Source organism: Hirundo rustica, chromosome 1 (assembly GCF_015227805.2).
Source record: "Hirundo rustica isolate bHirRus1 chromosome 1, bHirRus1.pri.v3, whole genome shotgun sequence".
Taxonomy (NCBI): Eukaryota; Metazoa; Chordata; class Aves; order Passeriformes; family Hirundinidae; genus Hirundo; species Hirundo rustica.
Window position 1 is genome coordinate 50,147,572 of NC_053450.1, and position 19,780 is coordinate 50,167,351.

At 39.0% G+C, this 19,780-nt stretch overlaps 1 protein-coding gene across 6 annotated transcripts in view; it reads right to left on the reverse strand.

The window, feature by feature from the left end:
• The window catches only part of DLGAP1 (DLG associated protein 1), a 407,039-nt gene that overhangs the window by 153,471 nt on the left and 233,788 nt on the right, over positions 1–19,780 (reverse strand). Inside the window, exon 1 of one of the 6 annotated variants that reach the window (XM_040080989.2) lies at positions 5,266–5,394. The exons of the other annotated variants lie outside the window; for them this stretch is intronic. The gene's annotated coding sequence lies outside the window, so the exon portion shown is untranslated. Of the gene's footprint in view, positions 1–5,265; positions 5,395–19,780 lie in introns of those variants that run through there. 6 annotated transcript variants of the gene reach the window in all.

Consider the following 19,780-nt stretch of genomic DNA (forward strand, 5'->3'; position numbering starts at 1 on the left):
AGATGAATGAAGAACACCAGTTTCAGTAATACCTATTTTGAAACTATTTGAGCATGAATCCTATTTAAAATGAAAATATTTTAACTTCTTTTAAAAAACTTCCTTTAGCTTGCAGATAACAGCCACTTAAAGGATATTAGTAAACGAATTGTATTATTTTTATTCCAATGATAATATTTAAGCATTGATGTTCTGAAACTATTTAAAATACTAGTAGTCAATGAGTACTTAGGGTAGAGTTTAGTTCTGCTTGATGCTATAAAATCCCTCATTATTATCTGAATTACTGAAGGTAAAACAGCAGCAGAACGAAAATCCACAATGACAAAGGTTGAAACTTGTGGTGGGTAAAGTCCACAGATTTCAATACTGTACAGTCATAGAGAGTTTCCATTACATTACATTGCTACTTACATTTTGAATTCCTTTACTTCCATCATAGAATTCCTGTATGGAATAAGGCATACTTCAGCAATGTTGGGATATATATTTCTTTTATCCTGTCTCTTCCTTACATTTTATTTCAGGTTTAAGAAGAAATGTGGTTAAGATAAGAGGAGAGGAAGGCCCTTAATTTTTTTCACCATCTTCCATAAAAAGTATTTGTAGAACAGTGTGAAACAGAGGCCAGTTCCAAGGACAGTATACGGGAACTCTACAAACTCACCAAAATCACGCCATATAAGAACACACGTTTAGATCCAACAAACACAGTTAATCCTTACATGAGTGAATGTAATAGCTTGAGCCTGGATGGATGCCAGACACCCACCAAAGCCTCTCTAATACTCCTCTCTAGAACTGGGCAGGGGAGAGAAAATAGAATGAAGGGCTCATGACTTGAGAAAAGGACCAGGAGAGATCACTCATCAAATTACTGTTGTGGGCAAAACAGACTTGAACTGGGGATATTAATTGAATTTATCACTAACAAAATCAGAGCAGGAAAATGAGAAGTAAAATAGGATCTTAAAAATATCTTTCCACTCCTTTTTCCTTCCCAACTCTACCTCCTCCCCTCAGTGGTACAGGGAGATGGGGAATGGGGGTTATGGTCAGTTCTTCACACATTGTTCCTGATGCTGCTCAGGGAGAGGAGTCCTTCCCCTGCTCCATTGTGGGATCTCTCCCATGGGACAAAGTTCTCCATGATCCTCTCCAACATGAGCCCATCCCATGGGAAACAGTTCTTTACAAACTGCTGCCACATGGGTCACTCTTCCACAGAGTGCAGTTCTGCCATTCCTCAGGCACAAACTGTTCCAGCATGGGTACTGGGTCAGAAATCCTGCCAAGAAACTTATTTTAGCATGAGCTCCTCTCTAGATGGCTCTGCAGTCCCTGGCCAGGACCCTGCTCCAGCACAGGCCTCCCATGGGCTCATAGCCTCCTCTCAGGCATCCACCTGTTCCATGGGCTGCTGGTGGATCTCAGCATCCCTGTGCTCCTCCATGGCCTGCAGGGGCACAGCCGTCTCTCCATGGTCTGCACCATAGGCTGCAGGGGAATCTCAGCTCTGGCTCCTCCTTCCCCTCCTTCTCCACTGACCTTGGTGTCTGCAGATTTGTTCCTCTCACATATTCTCACACTGATCTTCTCTGGCTGCAATTCCATCTGTGCAATAACTTCTTTTACTTCTTCTGAAATATGTTATCACAGAGGCGTTACCACCATTTCTGATGGGCTTAGCCTTAGCCAGTGCCATGTCTATCTTTGGAGACACCAGGGTTTGGCTCTGTTGGACATGGAGGGAGCTTCTAGCAGCTTCTCACAGAAGCCACCCCTTTAGCACTCCTGCTACCTGGCCATCCAAACCCAATGCATATTTAAGAATTATTACTAAAATCCACATTCACCACACAACCTGCCCTTGCATCAACAAACACAACCAAACTAAACAAAATAAAATTCCCTGTACAAACCCCAAAATAACATCATCAGAACACAGGAAAAAATGGACAACTTACACAAAACTCAACCCTTGTCCTTTCACCACAATTATGACAAAAATTCCCCATGATCAATCCACTCTTTGACACTGTTCAGTACTTGTTTTGCTCATTACTTCTCCCAGTTACTATCTTTATCTCAAAATCCTCATGATCCCATGTTTCGGCACTGAAACCACTGCAGTGGGTTGACCCTGGCTGGATACCAGACACCCATGAAAGCCTCTCTATTACTCCCCTTTGCTACTGGGAAAGGGAGAGAAAATGTAACAGCGTTGTCAACGCCTTTCTAGCTACCAATGCAAAACAAGCACTCTGAGAGCTGCTATTGGAAAATGAACTCCATTTCAGCCAGACCCAACACAGTGAATATGTTGAAAGTTAAAAAGGAATGATCCTATTATTTTAATTTTTTTTTTTAATTATTAGGATAAATACTTTATTGTCTGACAATAAAGCTGTGTTTAGAAGAGCCTTGCATACTTTTTAAAAGTCATTCCTCTCTATTCCTAGATGGAAAGAGACTTGCAGGTCAAGTGCATACATAGAGAAAGTTCAGAATAAAACTCTGGAAGCAGCATGAAGTGGTCTGTGATGTCTTCTACCCTAAGTGAATAGGAAAAAATCTGCCAGGCCTCCTAAGTCTGTAAACATTGCTTTAGTTCCACAAGACTGTGATTTAAAAGAAAGTTTTATGGTTTTTATGTTTTTTATGGAGCTGTTAAGAGTATGATCTCAGACAGTTACAAAGTGCATCTTTGAAGTCTACAGAAGTGATGGTGTACAGCAATAATAATGATCTGTTAAGCATTATTTCCCAGGCTTCCTCGGTAATAAGGTTTATACAATCTCCCATCTGTGCACTCATGCCCATTCTTCCACCCACCACCCTACCTCCTGCCCTGCCTTGCTGCTTCAAATTTAAACTGGCAGGGGTTGAAGTACAAGATTTGGACGACCCCTGGAAGTTTTGGAAAGAGAAGCAAATCCCACCTGTTTCCTGAGAGTGGGAAAAAAAAGAAAACCCATAAAAGAAGCTGAATTTTCTATATAAATTAATTATACTTGGACCTTTTTTGACTCCAGTGGCACAAGGTACCATAGACACAATCCACTGACAGGACTGTGTCAAGAAGCACACTGCTGGAAATAGTGGCATCTGAAGATAAAGGAAAAGATCAAAAGACACAGAGAGCAATGTGGCATCCTCCAAGCTCTCGCTTTTTCTTTCAGTATCCACTGGCCTCCCAAGTATGCTGCTTGAGAATCTGGAAAAGCCACAGAGCCCAATGAATTGATCTTATCTCAGTTTTTTTCAGCCCTCAAGGTCTACCTGATGCAGGAACTGCTGTCAGGCTCAGATGAGAACACCTAATTTGTTTCCATTGGTCCCACAGTTTGAATCCTCTCAGTTGACTGGGCACCTCCTACTTTACTCTTACAGCAGACCCAGGAAAGTTCTTCCATGTGCTCAAGTTGATTTGATGTCAGTTAATTCTCACCCTTCTGGGAAGTGTGAAGAAGAACATTTTTTCCCTTTTGTTTTGAAGAGTGTGTGATTATTTGGACTGAGTACGTAGCTATATTTTCTGCCATTGTCTCACAAAATTTTGAACTTAAATCTTATTGAGGCAACCATAGTACCTGTAGAGATGGTTACATTCTTGCAGGTCTCATAAAAAAAACAGGAAGTCACCCCAGGGATGAACATTTAGAAGTTCACTCCTCATAACTTTTTATTCCTGTGTCTGATTACCCCAGTTGAAGGTTTAGCCTGTCTGCTGTTGCCAAAAAAAGAATATGGGAAAAGACTAAAGATACATATGGAGTACCAAAGCCACTATCATGAGTCTATCAACTATTGAAACAGTTATACACAAAGCTATGGAAAGTCACACTGCCCAGTCAACCTGCTGAAGGTGACCTTCAGAGGCTTGAGACGTGGGTCCATGAGGCCCTAATGAAGTTCAATGAGGCCCAGTGCAAGATCCTGCACATGTGTCAGGGCAATTCCAAGAACAAATACAGGCTGGGTGAAGAATTGATTGTGAGCAGCCCTGAAGAGAGCTTGGAAGTGTTGGTTATAAGAAGCTCAACATGATTCAGCAATATGCATTGGCAGACCAGGAGGCCAACCCACATCCTGGGCTGCATCCAAAGCAGCATGGGCAGCAGGGTGAGGGAGATGATTCTCCCCCTCTGCTTTGTTCTGGTGAGACCCCACCTGCAGTACTGCAGACAGCTCTGGGGACACTGACATAAGAAACACACAGACTTGTTGGAGTGAGCCCAAAGGTGGGCAATGTAGATGGACAGAGGGCTGAAACACCTCTCCTGTGAAGACAGATACTGAGAGTTGAGTTGTGCAGCCTGGAGAAGATCACAGTACCTAAGAGAGGTTGACAAGGAAGCTGAAGTGGGTCTTTTTACAAGGGCATGGAGAGATAGAATGCGGGTGAAAATTCAAAGAGGGTAGGTTTAGATTAGGTATTATGAAGATAATTAGGAAGACATTCTTTACTGTGAGGATGTGAGGCACTGGAACAGGTTGTTCAGAGATGTTGTGGATGTCCCATCCTTGGAGGGGTTTGATGCCAGGCTGGATGGGCCTCTGAGCAACCTGGTCTAGTGGAAGGTGTCCCTGACTGTGGCAGAGGGTTGGAAGTAAATGGTTTTTAAGGTCCCTCCAGATTGAAATCATTCTATGATTCTATGAATTATGACAATTGTAAAAAGCATTATGTCTCTTTCCTTTTCAATAATGTTCCTAGTTTTTTTCATAGACAGAAGCTCAAGAAACTAGAATGTGTTGTAGTAGAAAGCTTTTTGGATTAGAATTCTAGAGTTTAAAAATTTTAATGGATGTTCTAAATTAAAAATTATACTAATAGAAACACTTCTGTCAACACATCTATTAATCTTCTACTAAAAGAGCATGTTATTACAGCAAGTTTGAATATCCCGCAGTCATGCAGGTAATAAAACAAAAAAAGCTTTTGTACTTTCAATTCCAGTTCACCCATATTCTTGTAAGTTGCTAAACCAATCCCTGACATCCGGAAACACAAGCTATCAAAATTTATCAGTCCTTGTTTCACACATTCTAAATCTCATCCAAAGGGAGACATTCTGAAGGTTGTAATGCTGTCTTGCTCTGCTCAGACTGGAGTGATTCTGCTCTGGGTGATGCCTGTTTCTCAGCCATCTCTTGAAGTACAGCTTTTGACCTCCTCCTCGAGGTTATGACACCCCCTTCTCAAAGCCACAGGTTTGCTGTAGTATCCTGCCCTGGTTAGTTTGCTGGGGTTGTACTCACTTTTAATAGGCAAACTGTGGAAATCTTAGGCAAGGTAGTCACAGGCTTCTGCCTACTCCTTCTCACATGACAAAACTGTTGTTACCAGACTTTGTGGTTGCCACTCTCCCATGGCCTGAAGTCCCCAGCAATTGTTCATGTTGGCTTTCCTCAGCACCAGCTGTGATTAGAAAACAGGTTGAGAGCAAGAATGCAAAGAAAGAAGTTTTCGTAAAAATGCACTGAGTAACAAAGTTACATTTATTTTCCTCAGCTGGAAATTTTCATGCCATTGGTCATCAATAGTATGGCTAAAAGCAAGATGTCATGGATGAAATTTACCTGGAATGCAATCACTCTGCAAATATTCAACAATGAACTTAACACAAGGCTCCTGTTTAAAAAATCTTCTAATGACCAACTAGATGCCCTTTGTGAAGCTAGAATAATTGGCAAATGGTTTTTTAATTGTCAGTAACTGGATGTTTTTTGTTGAACACTTAATGATAGGACTTTTTTTCAAGCCAGTTGCATTCCTAAATGAACTCCACAGCAGGGTTTTTTTTGTTGTTGTTGTTGCTTGCTTGTTTTCATGACACAAGGGATATTATTCTTCCCTTTTCTTCTGAGGATAACCTCAGCACACAGCAAGTTTTCCCTGGCTTTAAGATGATTTGGCCTCTGAAATACACTATCAGGGACGCATAAGCAGCACTGTGTTTCTAAAGAGTTCTGGTCTGGTTGAAAGAGAAGATGCAACCAAGTACGAATAGAAACGTGAAGAGGAGTGAGAGGAATATGAAATGCTCCATGGCTAACTCAGCTTGGCTGCTTTGGAGACAAAGAAGACAATCATAAGCCAAGAAACTGTCTGGTGGTATAAAACTGTTGCCTCAAGAAAACCTTTTGTGTTTCACCTCCTGATCTGTTACAGTCTGTGGTACATATTTCTTAACTTCCTGGACTTCGGGGTATGTAATGTCATTCTCCTTGAAGCATGAAGAAACAGAACGTACACAGCTTCCCAGAACATCATATGATACTGAAGAGAAGAAGCGAAGCAGGAATGTCTCAGTGACGCCCACAGGAACAGTCACCATCGCCAAATTGTCAGCATGCCTCTGCAATGCCAGACCACAGCGAGCATATGGATAGTTTAGGCTTCCTGCCATTAGACTGGATTAGTGAAGCACATGCTTCATGCATACCTAGTCTAGCTTTGTGTCAGTGGAAAAAAAAATTCCACTACACATAGCCTACTGGACCTAAGAATAAGGGCTGGCTCTTGGCCAACTTTCATGGAAAAAGCCGGCTGCATTCGTTGGGTTCTGTGGTACCTCCCTGGAAAAACCCTTCATGTGATCTGTGATTACACCCCTGAGACCATGAACTGAGGTGTGAAACAAAAATACCCTTCTCTTCTGTAGAACAAACATGACTGACAGCTCTGCAAAATCCCCCCAGCAGATGACACTACCAGGGATTTTCATTCTGTTACAACTCATGCAGGCTGCATGGCAGTAATTTGTGCAAAGCCTGCTCTCAACAACCTCTCCAGGCAAGAGGGCTTTAGCAAAAGACATATCCAGCAAAAGATACCCCTAGAACCTTCAGTGAAAAAAGGTTCTGTATAATTTGAAAGAGAAAACTTTTAAGTCTGATGGAATGGAATATTTCAGGCATTTTCTTTAGAAAAATATTAAATCCAAACCAGAAAAAATCCACTGTGCAAATAACACAGTGGATTACGAAACTTTGGTCTCTTTAATAGCAGATTCTGGTACAGTTGGCAGGGCTGTAGTCTCTGTTGCAAAATGACCAAGTAATTTACTACATTTTCATGTATTTTCCTCAGGAAAGATTATTGCAGCAAAATTTTAGTGTTGAAATTTGCAGTATACTGACAAAATAAATAAAATCAGAATACACTATCCTGTGTTGCAGTTGACTAAGCAGCTAACTTTCACCAGTCCTGAATGAGCTAGAAATATGGTTATATAAAATATTCTTACTTTTGAAGCTGATGTGGTTATTTATATCCCTGTTCATAACTCATATTACAAATCTCAGATCTAGGAAGGGTTCCAACTAATATGCTACAGAGATAACATAATATACCTGTACATTTGTTTCACTTCAGACAAGAAGATAAAAAATTGGACAACAGCAAGTTAAATATTGGTTAATATATATATATATATCTCATTCTGCAAACACAGATGATTAATTATGCTAGCTTGCAATATCCTATGCAAATTCATCTATTTGCAAATAAAAATTCATAATACTAAATATTTGTGAAATAGAGGACAAAATGTTCATGCCAAGCACACAGTTGAATACAGGGCTTAAAACATTCTTTTCATGTTTGCCTTCCATTTTTTGGCATATTAATGGAATTTTCTTTTGTACTGGCACCATACAGGAATGATTTGATGAAGAACTCTTTAAATATTAGCAATGAGCCAGAGCAGCCTCAGAGGAAGGGCTCTTGTTAGTTGTAATGTAAATGCAAACTCATGCAATGTTTATTTCTGGCAAAAGACTGCTGTGGCCTCTCCTGTAGGCCAACACCATTATTATCCAAAATAGTATAATTAGATGTCTTTTCAATTAATATAGAGAAATGTCTTTTTAAAGCTAGTTAATCTTCATGTCAGGTACCAATGTATGTTTTTCTTAATACTTGAATATACTGTAAAACTGAAAATAACAATTATCTATGTAGAATTTCAGTAAAAGAAATTATCAGTAATAATTCAGTAATTATCCTTCCTCCCTTACAAACTGTCAGGCCAGAGTTAAAAAAAGAAACTACACATCATTATGTAGGTTTGCTCTTCAGCAAAAAATGCCATGTACAGCATCTTGCAACACTGATCAAATTCTTCTCTAAAGTTATTATTCAATGCTGTCAACTACTAGTAATTTTACATAATAAAAATTATTCCAAGTAAAATACCTTTAAAATATCCTCTGGAAACATTCTCTTTATAATCTACAAATATGAAAATACACATTTGTGATTTAACATATTAATTATAGGAATCTAACTGTTCTGGCAATCCTTCACATCCCTCTTGTTTGTTCCTACACATAAAGCTTAGTCACTGCTTGCACAGGGAAATACTGGAATGAAGATCACTCCAGACTGAGTGCACAAAAATAGGTATGTTTAAATAGGTCACAGCAAGATGATGTTGGAAGAGACTGAGTAACCACTTTTATAAACTCTGACTTTGTACACACAAATTTTCCTAACAGCTCCTTGTTACACCGGCTATCGTTCTCTCAAGCATAATTCTATAATTTATAACAAAGGTACTTCCATGCAGCTCCACTGCTGAAACCAGACCATGGAATGAAATGAATTATACTGCCAGCTTCTTTATGGTTCATTTACACTAATCTTTCAATGTACTGGATGAAGTTGTAAGCCTATAAAAGAACATGTCATTGATGCCACTGGGAATTTCTTGAGGGTTTAAGGTGTTATGATCATGCATGATAAATTGCAAGACACTCGAAGAATTACAGATATTGCAATTTCTAAGAACTACAAAATTCATACAATAGGTTGGGTTGGAAGGGGCCTAAAAATCATCCTGATCTAACCCCCTGGACATTTAACTCATTAACAATTATGAATCTAAGAATGTACACATATAGTGTATTCACATGAAGCAGAGATAATTATGGTTTATGCATTACATTATTTTGAAAAAATCTAGTTGCCATATTCATGACAATGCAAACATATTCACATGTGTTCTTACTCATCTTTTTCATAAATATTAATTTACCCAACTGATGTGGAAGTACTGTTTTTCTAAGCATTAGATAATCCCTGAGACAATTTTGCATTTTGAAATGGAAATAGTCTTTTTCCCTAGACAGTAGTCAGTGATCAGAATAAAGGTAAAACTTTCAGCTTCATCCTTCAAGTCAAGACCACTATAATCTATGCATAAATAAAAATGAAATGAAACATGAGCTCAGCATTCTCTTACAGCTATTCATTATTCAATAAAGTGTGTTATTCTATGTTTGTGGAAGATTTTCTTAAGTAAGGACTTATTGTTCAACTCACTTCTGTCCGGAATCTAAAATTATTGATAGAATACCAGATCCCTTCACTGGCTTAACATATACCAAAGGGGCTCCTAGCTATTGACAAGATAGGACACAGACAAAAAGTGGGATTCACAGTTTCTCACACATTGTTCATTGCACTCTGTGCTGCCCATCTGTTCTCCTCCTAACCTTGCCATGGCAACTTTCAAACAGCAGCGGTGCAATGTAATCGTAAGGAACTCTCTATGGCCTCGTGTGGAGCAAATCGTGACACAGGGGAACATCCCCATTAGCAGGAGTCTAACAAGAACTGGCAGCCAGTATCTTGGAAGGCTGCTTTAGAATTCCCATTCCTTAAAAAGGAAGAAAATTCCACTTCTTAAAAGTTATGTATTATTGGATTATGACTACCTGTGCAGTGAAAAGTGCCATTGCCTGTAACCTACCACTGCATTTCAACAGTTGGAATTCCCAATATGAATGAATCTGCAATATTATAACTCACAAGTCAAAAAGCAGGAAAAAAGAGAAATGTTTTCTTTTACAACTTCTGGAGACTATATTTAAGGTGGTTTTAGGAAAAAATTACTCAAAACCTACTTTTTGTAAAAGAAAAAGTAAAAAGAACATCCTTCTTATCAAAGTGAGACAAAAAGATTGTTTTACTGTAGTACATTTATATCACTAAAATATTTGTATCAATATTAGGCTAAAAATGAATCTATTCATCATATTTTAATGCTGTAGAAAACTATGTTTGCATGCAAATTACTGCAACACCCACAATGACTTCCATTTTCACCCTACAGAAAAAATGCCAGACTTCCATATGCATATTTATAGTGCCTAAAACCAGGCTGGTGTTTTGTAAGAAAAGAAAAAAAAAAAAAAATCTTGATACATTATCAGCTGCAACTGAGGAATAAATGGAAAAGAAGGAGAAGTGAACTGTGACAGATGATAACAGCAGGTTGCTGAATCTTTCAGTTACTTGGAGACTGCTTGTGGGAAGAGGTCGCGCCAGTGTGCTCTCAGCTGTGCCACATTTCCACAATGACATTCATGAAGCACTCCTGTTGAACTTGAGGGAATTAGACATGGGCACAACTTGCCCTGGTTTTCACACAGCTCAAGAACTTACCTGGAAATAGTGGCAAGAATGCAGCATGAACTACAGCTGACTTCATTAAGTTTGCCCTCATGTCTAGCAGGTGGTACTAAAGCTCTATGCATCACAATGGAATGTTTTATACATGAGCATATAGCACCACTTACTAGGAAGACTGCCAAATACCTTATAAGCCTTATAACCTTAACACACCTCTGTGCATATGGACTGACATTTTCTGTTGCTGGGAGTTTTCCTTTGAAATATTCTTTAAAAATTTCAGCCAAAAGAATCCTGCTATAAACAAAACCAGTGAAAAATATTTATCTTTGCTTGTTTAAAAAAAGAAAAAAAGAAATTGGTCTTAGCTTCAGTCCTTCAGTCTCAACTTTTCTACACACTCATTACTTGCTCAGTGAAGGGGAATGGGACCTGTGGTCAGTTTGTATTGGTTTTCTCTGCCTCCTCCCACTCTTCCCCTGCTCCACTGTGGGTCCTTCCCACAGGCTGCAGTCATACAAGAATTGCTCCAACTGTCTCCTTTCCATAGGGCGCAGTCCTTCAGGTAGAGACGGCTCCAGGAAACATGATCCTGCATGGGCTTCTCTCTGTGGGCTGCAGCTTCTCTCAGGGCATGCCTGTCTCCTGCAGTGTAGGGTTCCCCAAGGGCTGTGGGTGGATCTCTGCCCCCCCGTGGATCTCCATGGGTTGCCCAGGCACAGCTGCTGCACCATGGTCTGCACCACTGGTTGCAGCGAAATCTCTGCTCCTCTGCCTGGAGCACCTCCTCCCCTCCTCCCTTGCTGATGTTGGTGTCTGCAAGGCTCTTTCTCTCACATTTTTCTCACTTGTTACTACCAAAATGCTAAATTTTGGGTGAAATAGGGACAGAAAATAAATTGTGCTTATGCATGGCCCTCATCTTAGTCAATATGATCTCAGCTACGGTGTACTTGAGAGGTCTTTCTAGAGGGCAATACAGTACATTCTCTCAATCACTGATAGCCAGCAATCAAGATCTGGCACCGGCTTCTCTCTAGGTTTGCCTCTCTTTATGCAGTTTATTAATTTATTCCTACATGTTTCCCAGAACACAGCTTTCAACACCGTGAATATCCAGATACTCCCATATTTGCTGGTTTTTGAGAAATGAGGACTAAATTAAATAATTAGGCAATGTGACCTATTAAATTTTTCATGATGTGTATTGAGAACCCTCCACCCCATTTTATCAGGGTCTAACACATCAACATTTGCAGCCAGTTTCTCTGGTCCATTGTGCAGATTCAATTGAATTTGAGTTCAAATTCAGTTGTACTGGCAACTGGACCCGAACTGTGGAATTCAGGCTGTACTGGAAGCAGACCCTTATTGTATCCCACCTCTGTAGTGCTCTTTGAAGAGGGAGGTTTATATAATGCCAGAATGACTTTTGCTTTTATATTTCCTTCATATATATTTGTAGGTCTGTAGACTATCGTTGTATAGTTATACAGTTCCTAGATAGCTACCTTCTCCCTACACTGATAGGCAGAAAGACAAAGCACATTCCAGGCCCCTATCCTATCTTGGTTGTTCCTGGGAGCCAAGGTTGAAAGCAGCTCTTTGAGACACATTTTCATAAACAAAGTTTAATTCCTACCTAAAACAGGGCTACAGAAGAGATGGGACCTAAAGAAGGGAATTACTTCATCACCTTTGCTTCTAACTGGAGATTCTTGTCAATTATGCAAAGTTTCTAAATTTAGAAAAAACTGTATTCACTCTGTGCAGAGTGGGCATTTCTCCAGGTCTGACCCTTGGAGGCCTCCAATAAAGACCACCCTTTATATTACCTCCTGTACTAATATTGGCCTCCAATAAAGACCACCCTTTTTATTACCTCCTGTACTGTCTGGGAAGCATGTAATTTCTACATCAGAAAGGTGTCAAAACCTGTAGGTTTTCTGGTTATATATCCCAAACCCCTGAAATTATCTCACAGCAGAAGGATTTCAGTCTGACCCTCTCCTTCTCTGCAATAGGATCACGTTTTTTACCAAAGGCACTGATAATTTCCTGTCCTCTAACAGAGCAAAGACACTGTCCAGTGACCAAGAGGGGCTGTGCAGTGCTCTATTCCTTCACTGGTATACCTAAATAGATTGCAAAGCTGATCAATTCACTAAAGAGGGAATTGAACTCCCATTGCAATTGTTCTGGTTTTAATCCCAGCTTGTTTCTCAGCGTTTCCCACATAATAACACCCCATGCTCAGTTAGAAATGTCATTCTCATTTCTTAGCCATTCCACTGAGACACTGAGTTGAGAGATTGTTCTAATTACTAGTGGTGAAAATGTCCAAGAGGACTTGGATATAGGCAATACATTTACACATTTATTTATTCTTGTTCATCCCAACAATGATGCTCTAGCATCTGACTTTTTGCACACATTTAATTGGCAGAGTTTTCTTTCTTTTGTCAACAGGCACAAAGGCAATGTAAGCATTAATACTTGAAAAATGCTGATTTTTAGGATGTGAGTATATGGGAACATGCGTTGAGTGTTGTATTTTATTTAGTATTTGAGGGACAGAAGCATTTCACCATATTTTTACCTAAATGCATTAAAGATATCACATGTTTAAGAACTTGGCCCAAGCTTTCTTTAATTTTTTCTTTAAAAATCAAATTAAACACTTGACAATAAGTCATCTCAGTGGCTGCTCTTGGCATTCTCACCATTCCATACAAGGGAGTGGGATGTAATGGGCTGTAAAATTTTCTTCAGGGATACATGTTAATGGATATGTTTTATAGAATTGCACTTCTGGAGCTATTACTTCTAGTTTGGCCAGGCACTGATAGTACTAAATGCATTATTGTGGTAGTTTTGGCATGGGGTGGGGAGGAAAGTAGTGAAAATTAAAGAAGTATCAAAAGCTAAGCAAAGATATAACAACAGAGTAATCTCCCTTGTTTCAAAGAAGTTGGAAATCCAATTCTTTTTTCTTGTTTCCTAATGTAGAGCACTGTACCACAGCCTCACATATAGCAGTATTCCCCACAACTAAATAAGCTTTTATCTTGTATTATAACACAAATGGTCATAAAAAGCCAATATGAATTAGGAGAGAAACTCAAGGACAGGCACAGAACCTGAAAATAACTTACTCATTTTTTCCCCCCAGTTTTACTAGATAGTAGATGCCTTTTTATGTTCTTTATTTTGTCGCCAAAGCACTTCTGCAAGGCTACCAATAGGCAGTGTTGCTTTTTGCATGATTTCCAAGTTAATTCTTTGTTCCCAAAAAGTAATGCCATTATTTCTTTCCTCTGGGGGAAAAATAATCACAATATAAGGGGTGAGATGATAGAGATAATTAGACTAAATCGTAGCATACAAGACAATGGGAAAAATATCTTTTATGTAGACCACCTGTCTACTTATTTTTGTAGCCTGAATGATGTTTTGTTTTGTTCAGGGAAACAAATTCACTTAATAAAATCCAAAACACAGATGGCAGCTGCTAGGAAAAATCCATACAAGATTTTGTTGCAAAGGGTATAGAAGTGATCTGAGCTCTGAATGGAAGAATGAAAAATTCCATCTCTGCCTGTCAATGGTGCTCTTTTCCAAGAGCTCTCTCATGCAGTTTGGGATTTAGCTAGGGCAGAAATTCTAATCCAGAATGCTAGAAATAAGGCTTTCTTTCATATCACTCTAAACTATTTCTTACATATTTCTTTTAATGCATTTTCATTATTTTATTGAAAAATATTTGAAAAATAATGCTTGACTCCACATAGTATTTGTTCAGGTTTATTTAAAATGGATCAGGAGAAAGTTCTTAAATCTCCATTCCTCTTACAGGTTCAAATGTACATTTCAATGCAAAATCACCTAAATTTAAGGGAAGATTTTTTTTTTTTTCCAGATAGTATTGTCCTTTGTTAGACTAAGTCTGCATTTCAGCCTAAATTCGCAGATTCACATCAAATGTTGATATCCTGTTGGGCTGAAAACATACCATCAGCTATCTAGAAATAACAGTAGGAGCAAGAATTACTCAGAGAATGACTAAAAAAAAAAAAAAAAGTAATTTTACATATTTAAAGTCTTCCTTTGCAAAGTCCACAGAAAATCAGACTTGTTATTTATTCAGTCTGGTCCTGCTTGGAAGTTTAGGAAGACAGACTCGATTGAAGACATTTCTAGATAGCATGTCAGAAACACATGAGGCATCTCAGGATGATTTCAATCTGGCCTAAGTCCTTCAAACACAGTTATCTAAATATGCAACTTAACTGGGGGGACAAAACAAGAACTGTGAACAGCCAATGAATTTTGTGGTTCATATACAAAAATAACCTTTTCTTAAAGATGATTATATTTCAAGGAATGAAGACTTTAGTCACATTAGGGGCCTACTTGATCACTTTCCCTTAGAAAGGGGACCTCTTCTATGAGAATCTTACTTGCGCTTTGCAAGGAGGGCAGATGCTTCCAGCACTGCTATTCCCCTAGAAAACAGAACCCCATCCAGAGGGAGCAAACAGCATAAAGACTAGTGTAGACGTCTGGTATCACACAGTGAAGTTCTCCAGTAATAAAATAACAGTAAAACAGTCTCTGAAAAGATTCACTTTTCTGGAGCCAGTCTTTGGAGAAGACCAGGCAGATGGATTCTGGTTGAGCATCAGAAAGGGCAGTGCCAATACAGATTATGAAAATGGTTGGTCTGAAAGATCCAGAAAGATCATCACAGAATCAGACAATCAGTGTAGGATTGGATTATCACAGAATTCAGTAGATTGTCAGAAAATTCAGTTAGTGATCATAGAATGATAGAATGGATTGGTTAGATCAGATTGTAAAGATAATTTAGTTTGAGCCCCCTGACATGGGCAGCGACACCTTCCACAGGACCTGGCTGCTCAAAGCCCCATTCAACCTGCTCTTGGAAATTAGAAAATTTTCTATTTGCTCATTTATTACATATATAAGTTAAAAAAAAAAAATCCTCTTGAAAGAACTTATGAAAAAATCCCCAGAGTTTCTTACCAAATTAGTATAATGAAAATGTAGTAGAAGTTGCAGATATGCTACGTTCTTAGTTAATTAGTTCTAAGGCAATTGGCAATCATTATTCTGAAGGCTGGTCACAACACTGAAACATCACTTGAAATTGAAAAAAAAAAGGTGGAAAATACACAGGGAATATGATGGAATTTTGCCACTGAAATCATACAAAACAACATAATTTTTCTCACAACTCAGGATAATTGGATTATAACCACTGCTTAACAGGAGTAAATCAGGGCAGTTAGTAAGCAACTTTTAATTTAAAATAAATGGACATACATCATACAAAGCTCAATTCTCATCTGATTGAAAGCTTTTACTACTCTGGCAGCAGATCCACTGTGGCAACATGAGAATGTAGCCTCAGGGAGTACAGGCTTGCCAGATATCATTGCCAATGTATGCTCTGACCAGATCTATTACATGCATTGAGGACCTCACCAGCTTGTTCTGAGAGAAGAAAAATAGGTTCTAGAAGTTAGTAATTCACTGGGAGAAATTATCTACAAGGAAATTCTAGCAGACACATGATAAAATGCATTTTGCCTTACTTTCATTAATGCCGAATCTCAACAAATCAAGCCCAAATTTTGAAAGTAACCTCCAATGGAATCCGGATGAAAGCTCAGCAAGGTATTAAATGATGGATTTTTACTCCTTCAAAATCATTTACTGAAAAGCAGGAGTGGGCTTTGACCAAGAACTTGAGCTGTGAGTTATAGCTAGGAGACAATTTCAAAGCTTCTTTTGAAGAATTCATTTACAGCTTCTAGAGCACATGAATTGCCAGTATCTACAACATCTACATTAATATTAGGCACTTTAAATTTCTGAATCAATGAAAAAACAGAGTTGAAAGTAGCTTCTTGATTTGAGGTAATTTCTCCATAATATACCCTGATAAATAACCTTTTGAGTTGCTACATTCCCTTGTGTTGTTAAGACTGAGTATGACTGAGTCTACTAAGTCAGGAGTGGCAGATGTACGTTCATACCAGACCTTCTCCTGTCTGACATGTGAGGACCCAGAGGTCCAGCTCTCTCCAGCTTCAGAGTTCTGAAGTTACAGCTTCACCTCCTGCTAGTGTTACAAAGATTGAAATGCTAGCAGGAAGTGTTCAGGAAAACTTGAACACAGCACTGCCATCATTAGCAGCATCTGTGTGAGAAAATATTACTTCCTTTGAGGTAATATCAGCAGGTATCTTTTGGTTTGAGAACATCTTTGCTGAGACATTTTTATTGCTGAGGATCTCTGATACCACAGCATGCCAGTCCCTTGTGTTCTTCTTCATTTGTTGTCTTGGCAAAGGAAAATATCATGCATTTGACAGGGCACAGCCTGAAGTTCACAATCAGAAAAATGACTGATTTAATTTACTGTATGTCTTTAAGAAGCAGTCTGCTTGTGCTTCAAAGTAATGTAATGGGCTGAATGCCATTTCATAAAAGGAAAGTTCAGGTAGAATGGCATTGCACAGAAAAAAAAAAATCTTGTTTCGGCATTACTCTGTGCTTTAACAATTGATCTTTTTGTCCAATGAATCCACTAGACTCCGCTAAAAAGGGATTTCTAGATTTAGTATTTTAGAAGTATGGCTGTTAATTAAGGTATAAATTAAAGAATAGAGGCATTTCAGAAAGATGATTGAGCTGCTTAAACTTATTGTAACTTGACTGCTTTAAAAAGAAAATTGTAACGCTAGACTACTAAAATGAAGGAAGCACAATTCTCAAAATACCAAGGGAGAAAAATTACTACTGTAATACTTTCATGAAGAGCCTTTAAGGGAGTTTTAAGGTAACAAACCCCTAGAATCCTCAGAATTTTCTTACTAGCCTGAAAATTTTTGCTGACAAAGATTATTCATGAGCCTATCCCCTCAACCAAAGATCCCATACTGGTAACACAGTATTGATAAAACTCTATATAGGGATATTTATTATCCCTTTTTTATATACATATGTATGTCCGCATGTACACTCCATGTACATGGAGTGTCTTCCAACATGATGTGTCATGCACAAGTTGTTATGGGTAAGCAGGTAAGAAATGAACTGGAAAAGATCACTGGATGGATAGAAAACCAGCTAATCCACTTGACTCAAAGGATAGTGAACAAGGACTTGAAGTTCAAGTGTCAGCTGGTTACTACAAGTTGGTTAGTCAGGGTGTATACTGGGTCCAGTACAATTCAGTGTCTTAGGAATGGTCTGGATGACTGCACCCTCACCAAGCTTGTGGGAGGTACCAAAACGGAAGGAGGTCAGCCAGAAAGAATAGCCATCACACAAACACGTCAACCAGCTGGCAGATGGGGACAAGAAGATTTGTATAAGGTTGAACAAAAATAAATGTGAACTCCTGCATCCAGAATAACTCACACCAGTAGTATGGGCTGGGGTACAACTATGTGGTGAACAGCTCTGTGGAAAAAGCCTACAGGTCCTGGTGCACATGGACTTGTTTATGTTCAAGCTGAACGTGAACCTGCAGGCAAATATGTCCCATGCTTCATCAGCAGGCGGAGTACAGCCAGCAGATGGAGGGATGTGGGAATGTCCTATCTGCCCTACACTTGTTAGGTCAAAGGTGAAGCACTGTTTATCCAGCTCTGCTGTACTAAGTCCTGGTCTCCTGAGTTAATGAGTGGCATGGAAAATTTGAGGGAATTCAGTGGAGAGTCACCAAGATGATCAGAGAGTTGGAGAAAGAGTTGAAGAAAGGTTGCTGGAATTGGCTGCATTCAGCCTAGAGAGGAGAAGGCTCAGGGGGATATAACCACAGTCTTGCAATATCTTAAAGGTAGTTATATGAGAGTCACTCTCATATAACTGAGTCACTCTCTTCACAAGGATGTCCACTGGTAAGAGATGAAGGGCTTCAAAATTGGTGCAGTTGCTTCAGTGTAAATTCCATAAGAAAAGCCATTTTATTCTATGAAAACAAACACTGGAACAGGCTGCCCAGAAAAGTGGTGGAATCTCCTTCATTGGGAACACTCAAGACAGTTTGACAGGTCCTTGGGTAAGCTAACCCAAGCCTCACTCTGGGCACAACCCAGCAGACTGAACCAGATGGTCATCAGAGGTTCCTTCTAACCTTGACCTTTCCATGGTTACGTATTTGAGTGAATGAATCAACCAACAGAGTGCTACAAGGATTTCAAATGCACAGTGGTTATGAGGAGAAAAGCAAAGCAGGCTCAAGCTTAAAAATTAACAAATAGTTTTATTAACACACACTAAAAGAATGGAAAAAGAAATTTGGGAAAAAACTAAAGTAAAACAGAATGAAACTCCAAAACCACTATTCCTTCCTTTCGCTAGAAGACCTGAAGAGAAAATGATACACATTCTCTGACTCCAAGAAGAAGGCTGAAGAATTTTATTATTTACAAAGACCTCGTTTTTATAGGTTTTGAAGAATGACCAGGGATTGGAGAACAAGGCTACCACCTCTCCATCCCACTGGCCAGGCTAGAATTCAATCAGTTGATTTTCATCAGAAAGAACATGGAAAACATGATGTTTACAGAGAGTGACCGTGAGAATTCAGCTACAGAGCTGTAAACATCTCACAAAAGCTCACATAATATGGCAACACTCTCCCCCTACAAACTGTTAACTCTCCTACAAAACAAGATAAAGACACAAAACCTGTGATTTTCAGTCAGTTTTACCATTTGAAAATAATCTTTCATCAAATCTTTAGAAGAAGAGTCTCTCTTAGAGTCATGAATCCCACTGAAAACCTAAAACAGTTCTCTTGTGGGTTTTTTAACTGTCACAAAAACAGCTTCCCAGGGAAAACTGCTTTAGTGACCCCTCTCATTAGCAGTTTCCCAAGATGCTTAAGGGTCATGGGTCTTAGACTCTTGCAGGCTGGGGTGTCACCGTTTAAAGATTAATAACTCCAAAAGCAAAGGACTCTTCATCTCAAGGTACAGAGATATCTTCTCACTTCTTCACTGGCACAGAGGACTTCTCATCTCTATCTCTGTTCAAACATCTTATGGGATTAATATCACTTAGTCCATCACAAACATCTTTGCTCAAATCTAAACAATCATTTCCCCAAATGCATATCTTTCCCATGATTTAAAGGGATAATCTACATATAAAGTTCATTTCCATGGCTCAATAAAGATGGAATGACAAACCCCTGTCCCAATAGTCCTTTCATTCTTGCTTCACTGACTTTATGCTGTTTCTTCTCTGCGTTCATCTGTCCCTTTCTTTTCTCTCTCAGGGAAGGGTTAGGCCTTGGAAGCTTCATTTTGCCAG